General features: G+C 41.3%; 1 non-coding gene across 1 annotated transcript; it reads right to left on the bottom strand.

The window, feature by feature from the left end:
* Positions 1-8,967: 8,967 nt before the first annotated feature.
* LOC144289175 (U6 spliceosomal RNA) lies at positions 8,968-9,069 on the bottom strand. The gene has a single exon (XR_013357186.1). It is a non-coding gene; the product is annotated as a U6 spliceosomal RNA (small nuclear RNA).
* Positions 9,070-9,483: the final 414 nt, after the last annotated feature.

Below are 9,483 nucleotides of genomic sequence, written 5' to 3'. Positions count from 1 at the left end.
ATTCATGAGACACACACACACACACAGAAAGGCAGGCTCCACGCAGGGAGCCTGACGTGGGACTCGATCCCAGGACTCCAGGATCAGGCCCTGGGCTGAAGGCTGCGCTAAACCGCTGCGCCACCAGGGCTGCCCTATCTATGTATTTTTAAAGCTCTCCAAAGTGATTTTGATGATCAGCCACTGTAAAATCTGGCAGCTTAAAAATTTCCTCCTTTCCAAGTTCACTTGAAACAAATTCAGAAACAAAGTTTTTAGAGCCAGAAAGAGCATTTTGTCCCAATGTTTCATTTTACATGTGAAAAAAACTGAAACTGCAAATGTGAAAGGCCTTGCCCAAGGTCACAGAGGTTGTAAATGGCAAAAGCAAGAGCCTGACATCCCCTGCAGGCTCTAAACTCAGCAAGGTTAATCAGAACAATTCTATCTTGTCCCATCCATCTCTAGGCTTATCCCTCAACTCACTGAGGGTTGGAAGCCCCTACACTCCACATCACTCTGGGGAGATCACAGGCAAAAATGCCATCAGAGATCCCTCGGAGAGAAATACGATTTTTTTTAATATTTGGCGTGTCTTAAAGATTGACTTTTTTTTTAAAAGATTTTATTTATTCATGAAACACACACACACAGAGAGAGAAAGAGGGATGCAGAGACACAGGCAGAGGGAGAAGCAGGCTCCATACAGGGAGACTGGTCTCCAGGATCATGCCCTGGGCCGAAGGCAGGTGCCAAACCACTGAGCCATCCAGGGATCCCCTTAAAGATTGATTTTTAAGGAGCACCGGGAATCAAGCAGGATGAAATGTTCCCTATAGGAAAGCCACGTGAATGCACAGAGTCTCTCCTCTTTTCCAGGATTTGTCTATGTTGTATATTCAACATGTATTGTCTGTTGTTCCACATTTAAAATTTTTATTCTTTTGGATCTTGAAATTTGAAAGTGCAGTTGCAAATGCTGCCTTCTGGGCAGAGTAGGCAGGAGGGTAAGAGGAAAACTTGCTTTCCAGTCTGACCCTAGACAAGGATTAGTTAGTTCATCAGCAGAAAGGGACTACATCATAGGCAAGGTGCTGAATGAGGAAGGGAGCTTGGAAAATAGAAAGGGGCCTGGGAAAATGTGTCTGCCTTGCCATTTTGCAAAGTGTAGTCTGTTTATCCCCAACATTATTACATTTCTGGGATTCCTTTGGGTCCTTTCCCTTTGAGCTTTCTCAGTGCCCCCCATCTACTCTGATAAGTTCTGGGCTCATCTCAAACCTTGCTTTGCCAAAACTTGGACTAACAGCCTGGACATACCCTGGGAGCCAGTCAAAAATGCAGAATCTTGAGCCCCACCCCAAACCTACTGAAGCAGAATTGGCATTTTAACGAGATCTCCATGTGATTCATATGCACATTAAGGATTGAGAAACACTGCTCTAAAATATAAATGCTAGAATCCTGTGGCTGAGAGAGAGGCAAAAATTTCCCTAGGCCAGTTCAGAGTTTTTTCAATGGTATTGAAATCCAGGGTTTTCATGGAATGTTTCCATGATTCTAAGAAGCATAATTATCTTTTGCTGAAATTATTGAATGCATAAGTATTTTAAGCTTGAGGACTATATTATGACCCAGTTTATTTCTCTCTTCCTCTATTGTTTTTTGTTGTTGTTGTTGTTTTGTTTTTTTAAGTATCTTTCTCTCTCTGTCTTTTTAAAAATAATCCCTATACCAAACATGGGGCCCAAACTCATTGTTCTGAGATCAAGAGTTGTACAGCCTTTTGACTGAGCCAGCCAGGTGCTTTCTTTTCTTTTTTTTTTTTTTTTTTTTTTTTTAGGTGCTTTCTTTTCAATTACACACTTAACTCCACCCATGGTTGGGCATTTGTGCCTAAGTAGAATCAAAGGGAACTGAATTCAAGCACAGAAGCATTGAAGTAGAAGCTCCCAGCATGTAATGAGTTGTGTGGACTTCAAATTAATTGGCTTTCTTGAGCATTAGTCACCACAGCAGTAAGATACACAGATGCTACTGTCTACTCTATGTATCTCCCAAGAATATTAAGGGATCAAAAGAATAACTCATCTCTGGAAAGGACACTGCTGACTACTTAGCAGCTCAAATCAGAAATATATGAACCAGCCTTCGCTTCCCACATCAGCTCCATCATCAATTACTAGCAAGTTTACCACTTCTCTCACAACCTTCCATTTCTTTTATCCTCACTGCCACTAATCTGGACTCAGCCACTATCACATTTCACCTTAATGAGGGCCTCCTCTGGGCAACCCCTGCCTCTACTGTCCTTCAAATCATCATATACCCTGAACTAGAGACTTTTTTGTAAGCACAATGTTGATCACAAAATTCCCCTATGTAGAACTCTTCAATGGCTTTCAAGGGCCTTGAGCCCCAAATCCCCTTGTGACTCATTCATCTGGACACCTTTTCTACAATCTCTTCTCTTGCTGCTCTCTAATTACATTGATTTTGAAAATCAGAACTCATAGAGCTTTATTAGGAAACAACTTAATATTTGTCTCCCACTGTTCCTTTAACCTTTCCTGTGACTATCTCTCTTCTTTCACACTTGGATGAAGATGCCAGCAGCTTCAATGACTTTTTGGTTTCCTACTGGGTAATAAAAAATATTATGGTCACTTCCAATGTCAAACACATTCTCAGTTCAGTATTTCAAAATATCTAGTTCCATATAAGATGGAAAACATCAAATTCAATTTAAAATGAAATTGTGCTCATCCTCTGGCTGAAGCTCAATGTAGGCCGGCTGTTTGTGGAGGAAGGGACTAGGTCATGGTACTTTCTCTTTTTCTCCCATGTGGTACTTCCACCTCCTCCACCCCCTGAATTGTGCTCATTCTCTGATTCCACAAGGGGGTTGAAGAAAGGAAAGAGAGGTGAGGAGAGGATTCAAGTATTTTTTCTCTGGCCAGTATTATGGAAAGATGTCACACCAAATATAGAAGTCAAGCTGTTCCCACTTCTGGCTTATCTCCTAGTGTGTAACTGTGGGCAACTACAGTCATTTCACCTGTGTACTTTTTGAAGCGTGACTTGATATCATCTACCATGTCCTCTGATGCCATGTCCCTCAGGATACATATCAAATTCTCTTGCTGGTCCAAATGAAGTCCTTTTCTCCAATCTTGAGGTGAAAGGGTAGCACCCTTTGCCCTTGGAGAGGTTGAGGGAAACAGTTCTCCCTTCAAAAAAATCAGGGGCAGCCTGGGTGGCTCAGCAGTTAGTGCCGCCTTCAGCCTAGGGTGTGATCCTGGAGACCTGGGATCGAGTCCCATGTCAGGCTCCCTGCATGGAGCCTGCTTCTGCCTCTGCCTGTCTCTCTTTCTCTCTCTCTCTCACAAATAAATAAAATCTTTTTTAAAAAATCACCTCCACAGATCATTCCTGCATTTCCACTCACTCTCTCAATTGTTTTATATCCTTATGTGGCTAAGGTATTCCATAGTCATATAACCAGTGTCTGGATATCTACTTGGAAATTACTACTGGGTGGCCAGTCTTGAAACATGCTTCAGTTCCATAACTCTCTCACCTTAAGGTCAAAGCTTGCCTTTCATCACTGTGTTGTGTGGGATTCAGTTGGTTTCTTGAACACACCACATTCTCACGGACTTCTGGGCTTTCAAACGCGGTATCTCCTCTTCTTGGGAAACACATTATGCCCCATTCCTCCTCATTTGCTTTCCTACTTCTCATTGTATCTGCAATTCCTCATCCACACTGTGGACATAGGAGAATTGAGAGAATAAAAATAAAGAGAGGATTTGTGAGCCAAGGATATGATTTAGTATATATTTCATACATAAGGAAATCAGAAAAGCCAATAAAACTATGGAAAGATGTTCAACCAAAGTAATTATGAAGAAACTACAAATTAAAACTATAGGCTATCATTTTCCACCCACCAGACTAGCAAATGAAATGAAAAAGCATGACAGTATTAAATATTGGGATATACAAATGCTTAACTATTGCTGGTAGCAGTAAAGAGGTCCAAACTCTTTAGAAAACAATTTGACATTGTCCTATCAAGGTGAACATGTGCATACCCTAAAACTGAGCAATTTACTTCTAGGTAGTATGTACCTAGAGAAACATATATGTGATCCAGAGACATGTATAAGAATGTTCACGGTAGCACTGTGATGATCAAAAACTGGAAAAACAATCCACATGTCCATTGACAGAATGGGCAGTAGATCGTGGTATGTTTATATGATGGGATACAATACAGCAAAGAAAATGAATGAATTACAGCTCTATGTGACAAAATGGATAAATCCAGGAGCATAATGTTAAATTAAAAAAGCATACTGCAGGATACTTTCAGTATAATACCTTACATAAAAATTTAAAAACAAAGTTAACAATATATTTTGTACATACATATACAAAGGCATGTAGTAAAACCATAAAGAAAAGCAAAGAAAAGCTAAACAAAAAATTCAGGACAATGGCTATTTGTGGGTCCAAGATATAGTCCAGAAATGAGACACAGAACTGGGTTATAAAATAACCATGAGTGTTTATTTTATTATGGTCTTAAATATTTGATAGAACAAATCAGTATGAGTTTAGGGGCATTTGGGTGGTTCAGTCAGTTAAGCATCTGACTCTTGATTTCGGCTCAAGTCATGATCATGATTAGGGTCATGAGATGGAGCCCTATGGTGGGCTCTGTGCTGGGTGTGGAGTTTGCTTAAGATTCTCTCTCTCGGGCAGCCCGGGTGGCTCAGTGGTTTAGTGCTGCCTTCAGCTGGGGGCATGATCCTGGAGACCCGGGACTGAGTACTACGTCAGATTCCCTGCATGGAGCCTGCTTCTCCCTCTGCCTGTGTCTCTGCCTCTCTCTGTGTCTCTCATGAATAAATAAATAAAATCTTTAAAAAGAAAAAGATTTTCTCTTTCCCTCTCTCTGCCTTCTACTCCCCCACCTCCTACATATATGCTCTCTTTCTCCAAAAAGTAATGAAGTATGAGTTTACTTATTTCTCCCTTTATCTGCCAAAATCATTTGTCTCTGTTATTTCTATCTTTTTTTTTTGTCTCTGTTATTTCAAGGTAGAGTCTATGATTCTTGAACATCAGCCTGTTTCAAGGCCATACTCTCAGCCCCAGTTCTGAGGAGACATTTTGTCCATGTATTAAATCCAGTTTCAGGATGCCTGGGTGGCTCAGTGGTTGAGCGTCAGCCTTCGGCCCAGGGCATGATCCTGGAATCCTGGGACTGAGTTCCACATCAGGCTCTCTGCATAGAGCCTGCTTCTCCCTCCCTATGTCTCTGCCTCTCTCTCTCGGTGTTGCTTGTGAATAAATAAATATAAATCTTAAAAAAATGAAAATAAATAAATCCAGTTTCAGACAATAAGGAAAGTGGGAGATTAAGAACCGTGTCCCACTCCTGACCCTGCCATTTATTAGCTATGCCATTTCAGGAATCTCAGCCTCAGCTTGCTTACCTACAAAATGGTACTAACAACTCCAACCTACAAGGTTGCTGTGAGGATTCAATGAGACAACTGTGCACAAAGCACTCAGGACATAATAAGTGCTTCGAACATATTTGCTTCCTCCCCCATCATAACAGAAATGGATAAGACTGTGTATTCAAGATGGTTTGCAACCATCACCATTTTTTTTTTTAAAGGAGCACCTGGATGGCTCAGTTGGTTAAGAATCTGCCTTCAAAAAAAAAAGAATCTGCCTTCAGGTTCAGCTCAGGTCATGATCCCAAGGTCCTGGGATTGAACCTCCTATGGGGCTCCCGGCTCAGTGGGGGGTCTGCTTTTTCCTCTCCTCCTTGTTCATGCTCTCTCACACACAAATATTTATTATTCGAGAGACAGAGAGTGCAAAGGGGGAGGGACAGATGGAGAGGGAGAGGGAGAGAGAATCTTTTTTTACAATTTTTTTTAATTTATTTTTTTATGATAGTCACACACACAGAGAGAGAGAGAGAGAGGCAGAGACATAGGCAGAGGGAGAAGCAGGCTCCATGCACCGGAAGCCCGATGTGGGATTCGATCCCGGGTCTCCAGGATCGCGCCCTGGGCCAAAGGCAGGCGCCAAACCGCTGCGCCACCCAGGGATCCCAGGGAGAGAGAATCTTAAGCAAGCTCCATGCTCAGCACGGAGCCCAACTGGGGCTGGATCTCACAACCACCCTGAGATCATGAGCTGAGCTGAAACCAAGAGTCAGACACTCAACCAAAGCCACCCAGGCACCCCATTACTGCTCTTTACAAACCAAATTTAAGCTTGTGCACTCCTTCAGTCAACTCTCATTTGGCAGGCTTTATGATGATTGATGAGTAGCTTCAATTGCACAAGGGAGAAATGGCATCTTTTCTAACCTCAGGACTAGACCTAATGAAGAGATTTCTGACCCAAGTTGTGTGCTATGTAAGAACAAAGTTATAGGGACTTAGGCGATGGGCCAGAAAAATGTTTAATAAATAATGAAAATATGACCCCTGGCGCCAGTAGGCTGCTTAAGGCCATTCATACTCCCTTGCCATCCGCTGAGTCATTGCTAAGCTGGGGAAACATGAGTTCCTGAAGCTACCTGGAAGGCTGGTTATGTCATCTCTGGTTGAAATGGATTCTGAAATATATGTCATCTCCTGGGGGAGAGGGGGAAGGGAGCTTAACTCCTGGGAAGTGAGATATTACTTTGTTCCAGTTTGCAAAACAGATCTATCAGACTCCATTCCCAGAAACTGTCTCCTGAATGACTTAAAGCAGGGCTAAAGAAACAGAATGCATATTTTTAATTGATTCTTTCTTTGAGCCGAGTTCCAAGTCGCCTAATACATTTTTAAATTCCCAAAGAGCTAGTTGCATTCAGAGTGACTCCAAAAAAGTTGTTCTAATTTGGGATGTCAGGCATCACTGCCACATATCATCACAACAATTGCTACTCTGGCTAATTGGAGGATAGATGAAAGGCTGTTTTCTTCATCTACCTCATCTGCCTTCTCCTTCACTTTATTGGGTATCAGTTCTTAAAATTAGGGGTATGAATATGATCTATCCCCCTGTTAATTCAAGAGTTAGGTCACAGGAGGACCCTAGGATTTTAGAGCTGGCAGCTGGAGCTCAGAGTTCTTGCATGCTTTTCCCGAAACTGTAGTGTGTAATAGAATCAGTGGGAGGGCTTGTTAAAACACAGATTGCTGGGTTCCATTCTAAGAGTTTCTGATTCAGTCTCTGATGTATAGGGTGTGGCCTGAGAATTCACATTTTGGGCAGGTTTGTGGCATTTTTTATGCATCTGGTCCACGGACCATAGTGTGAAAAACACTGTCTCAGTTTATTTTTTTATTTTTTATTTTTTTAAGATTTTATTTATTTATCCACGAGACACACACACACAAAGGGAGAGGAAGGCTCCATGCAGGGAGCCCGACATGGGACTCGATTCCAGGTCTCCAGGGTCACACGGCAGGCTGAAGGCGGCACTAAACCGCTGAGTCACCCGGGCTGCCCAACCCTGTCTCAGTTAATTGAAGGACAAGGTATAGGGGCCAATGCTTAAGCAGTCCAGTACTTTCTCCAAGCAGGCTTTTCTATAGGGTATAGATTTCATGCTAAAATTATGGAAACCAGAGGTTCTTCCCTTCTGGGACTTCTCAAAGGGGAGAATTACATTGGAGGAAGACCTAAAAGCATGAACTTTAGTATCAGAAAGACCTGGGTGAGGGATCTGCTGGTCCATGGTTTAGCTTGCTGACTTTGGGCAAGTTGTTTAGGTTATTTGAATATCAATTCCTTCATATGTAAATCATAAATGACTGGTTCTTCTAACAATTTGAGACTTCTGAAGAATAGTTCAAGAACTATTTGACATAGAGTTATAGACTATAAGCCACAGGGCATCTAATTTAGGTTCTTCACTTTTCAGATGTGGAAACAAAGGTCCAGAGAAAGTATCTTAGTGAAGATCTCATAGCAAATGGCAGAATGAGGACCAGCATACAGGTCTTTTAATGTGTTTTGTTTTGTTTTCATCATTCACATTGGAAGAATATTTCCAAACCAAAGATTTCAAAACTAAATACTTTGGTAGTAGAAATCCATTCATATAGCAAAATGTAAACTTATGATAAATATTTTCTTTTATTTTTTTTTAAATTATTTATTTATTCATTCATAGAGAGAGAGAGATTGAGAGAGAGGCAGAGACACAGGCAGAGGGAGAAGCTGGCTCCATGCAGGGAGCCCAATGTGGGACTCGATCCCAGGTCTCCAGGATCACACCCTGGGCTGCAGGCAGCGCTAAACCACTGCACCACCAGGACTGCCCCTATGATAAATATTTTAGGCAGTCATATTAGCTAAACTCTGTGATTTAATCTATTTTTTTTTTCTTTAGAGAGAGAGAACGTGAGTGGGGGCCTGGGGCATTGGGAGGGGCAGAGAGAATCTTTTTTTTTTTCTTTTTTTCTTTTTTTTTTGGGCAGAGAGAATCTTAAGCAGACTCCACACTCAGCATATAGCCTGACGCAGAGCTTGATCTCAAGACCCTGAGACCATGACCTGAGCCAAAATCAGGAGTCAGACTTTTTTTTTTAAGATTTTATTTATTTATTCATGAGAGACACAGAGAGACAGAGAGAGGCAGAGACACAGGCAGAGGGAGAAGCAGGCTCCATGCAGGGAGCCTGACGTGGGACTTGACCCTGGGGCTCCAGGATCTTGCCCTGGGCCAAAGGCAGGCTTCAAACCACTGAGCCACCCAGGAATCCCAGGAGTCAGACTCTTAACTGACTGAGCCACCCAGGTACTCCTAATTTATTTTTCAAAATACCAATTCTTGTACAATGTTACACATTATACTTTTTCCTTTAGCAAAAAGAATGTTTTTTTAATATTTTGGCAAAGTCTTTTCCAGACCAAGCATGAAATAAGCAGGCAAGAATGAACTATTTTATAGTGTACAAAAATATGGAACTCTACAAATTTGTGTGTCATCCTTGTCCAGGGGCCATGCTAATCTCTGTATCATTCCAATTTCTTTATATGTGCTGATGAAGTGAGTACCACATTACACTTTTATACAATGGGACACATTATATGGGAAGATAATAAGAATTTGTTCTTTTCACTCTTAAGTATGAAAACTTACAGCAGCTCTCCAATATTGATTTTACTTTTCTTTACAGTGGATTTTCAGAAAGTCTTTGTGGCATAATAATGTTTTGCAAAAAGGGTGTGACTATTTATAGAATTATTGTCTTTGCTGCTAGAAAGGAGTACCTTTGAAAAAGGAGAGCTTAGTAGATGTGAAATCAATTTCCACATGGAGGATGAAAAAGTTACAAATGTATTAGGAAAACTACAATAAATGTTTAAAAGAAAAAAAATGGAACTCAGAGGACATTATTCATGAAACCATACTTGGGATATATACAAATTAGAATATTTTAGCTAGCTAAAACTCCTCATCCAGTAGAC

The sequence above is a fragment of the Canis aureus genome, chromosome 1 (assembly GCF_053574225.1).
Source record: "Canis aureus isolate CA01 chromosome 1, VMU_Caureus_v.1.0, whole genome shotgun sequence".
NCBI classification, from domain to species: Eukaryota; Metazoa; Chordata; class Mammalia; order Carnivora; family Canidae; genus Canis; species Canis aureus.
The sequence above is the reverse complement of the archived record's forward strand: the minus strand, read 5'-3'. Positions and strand labels throughout refer to the sequence as shown.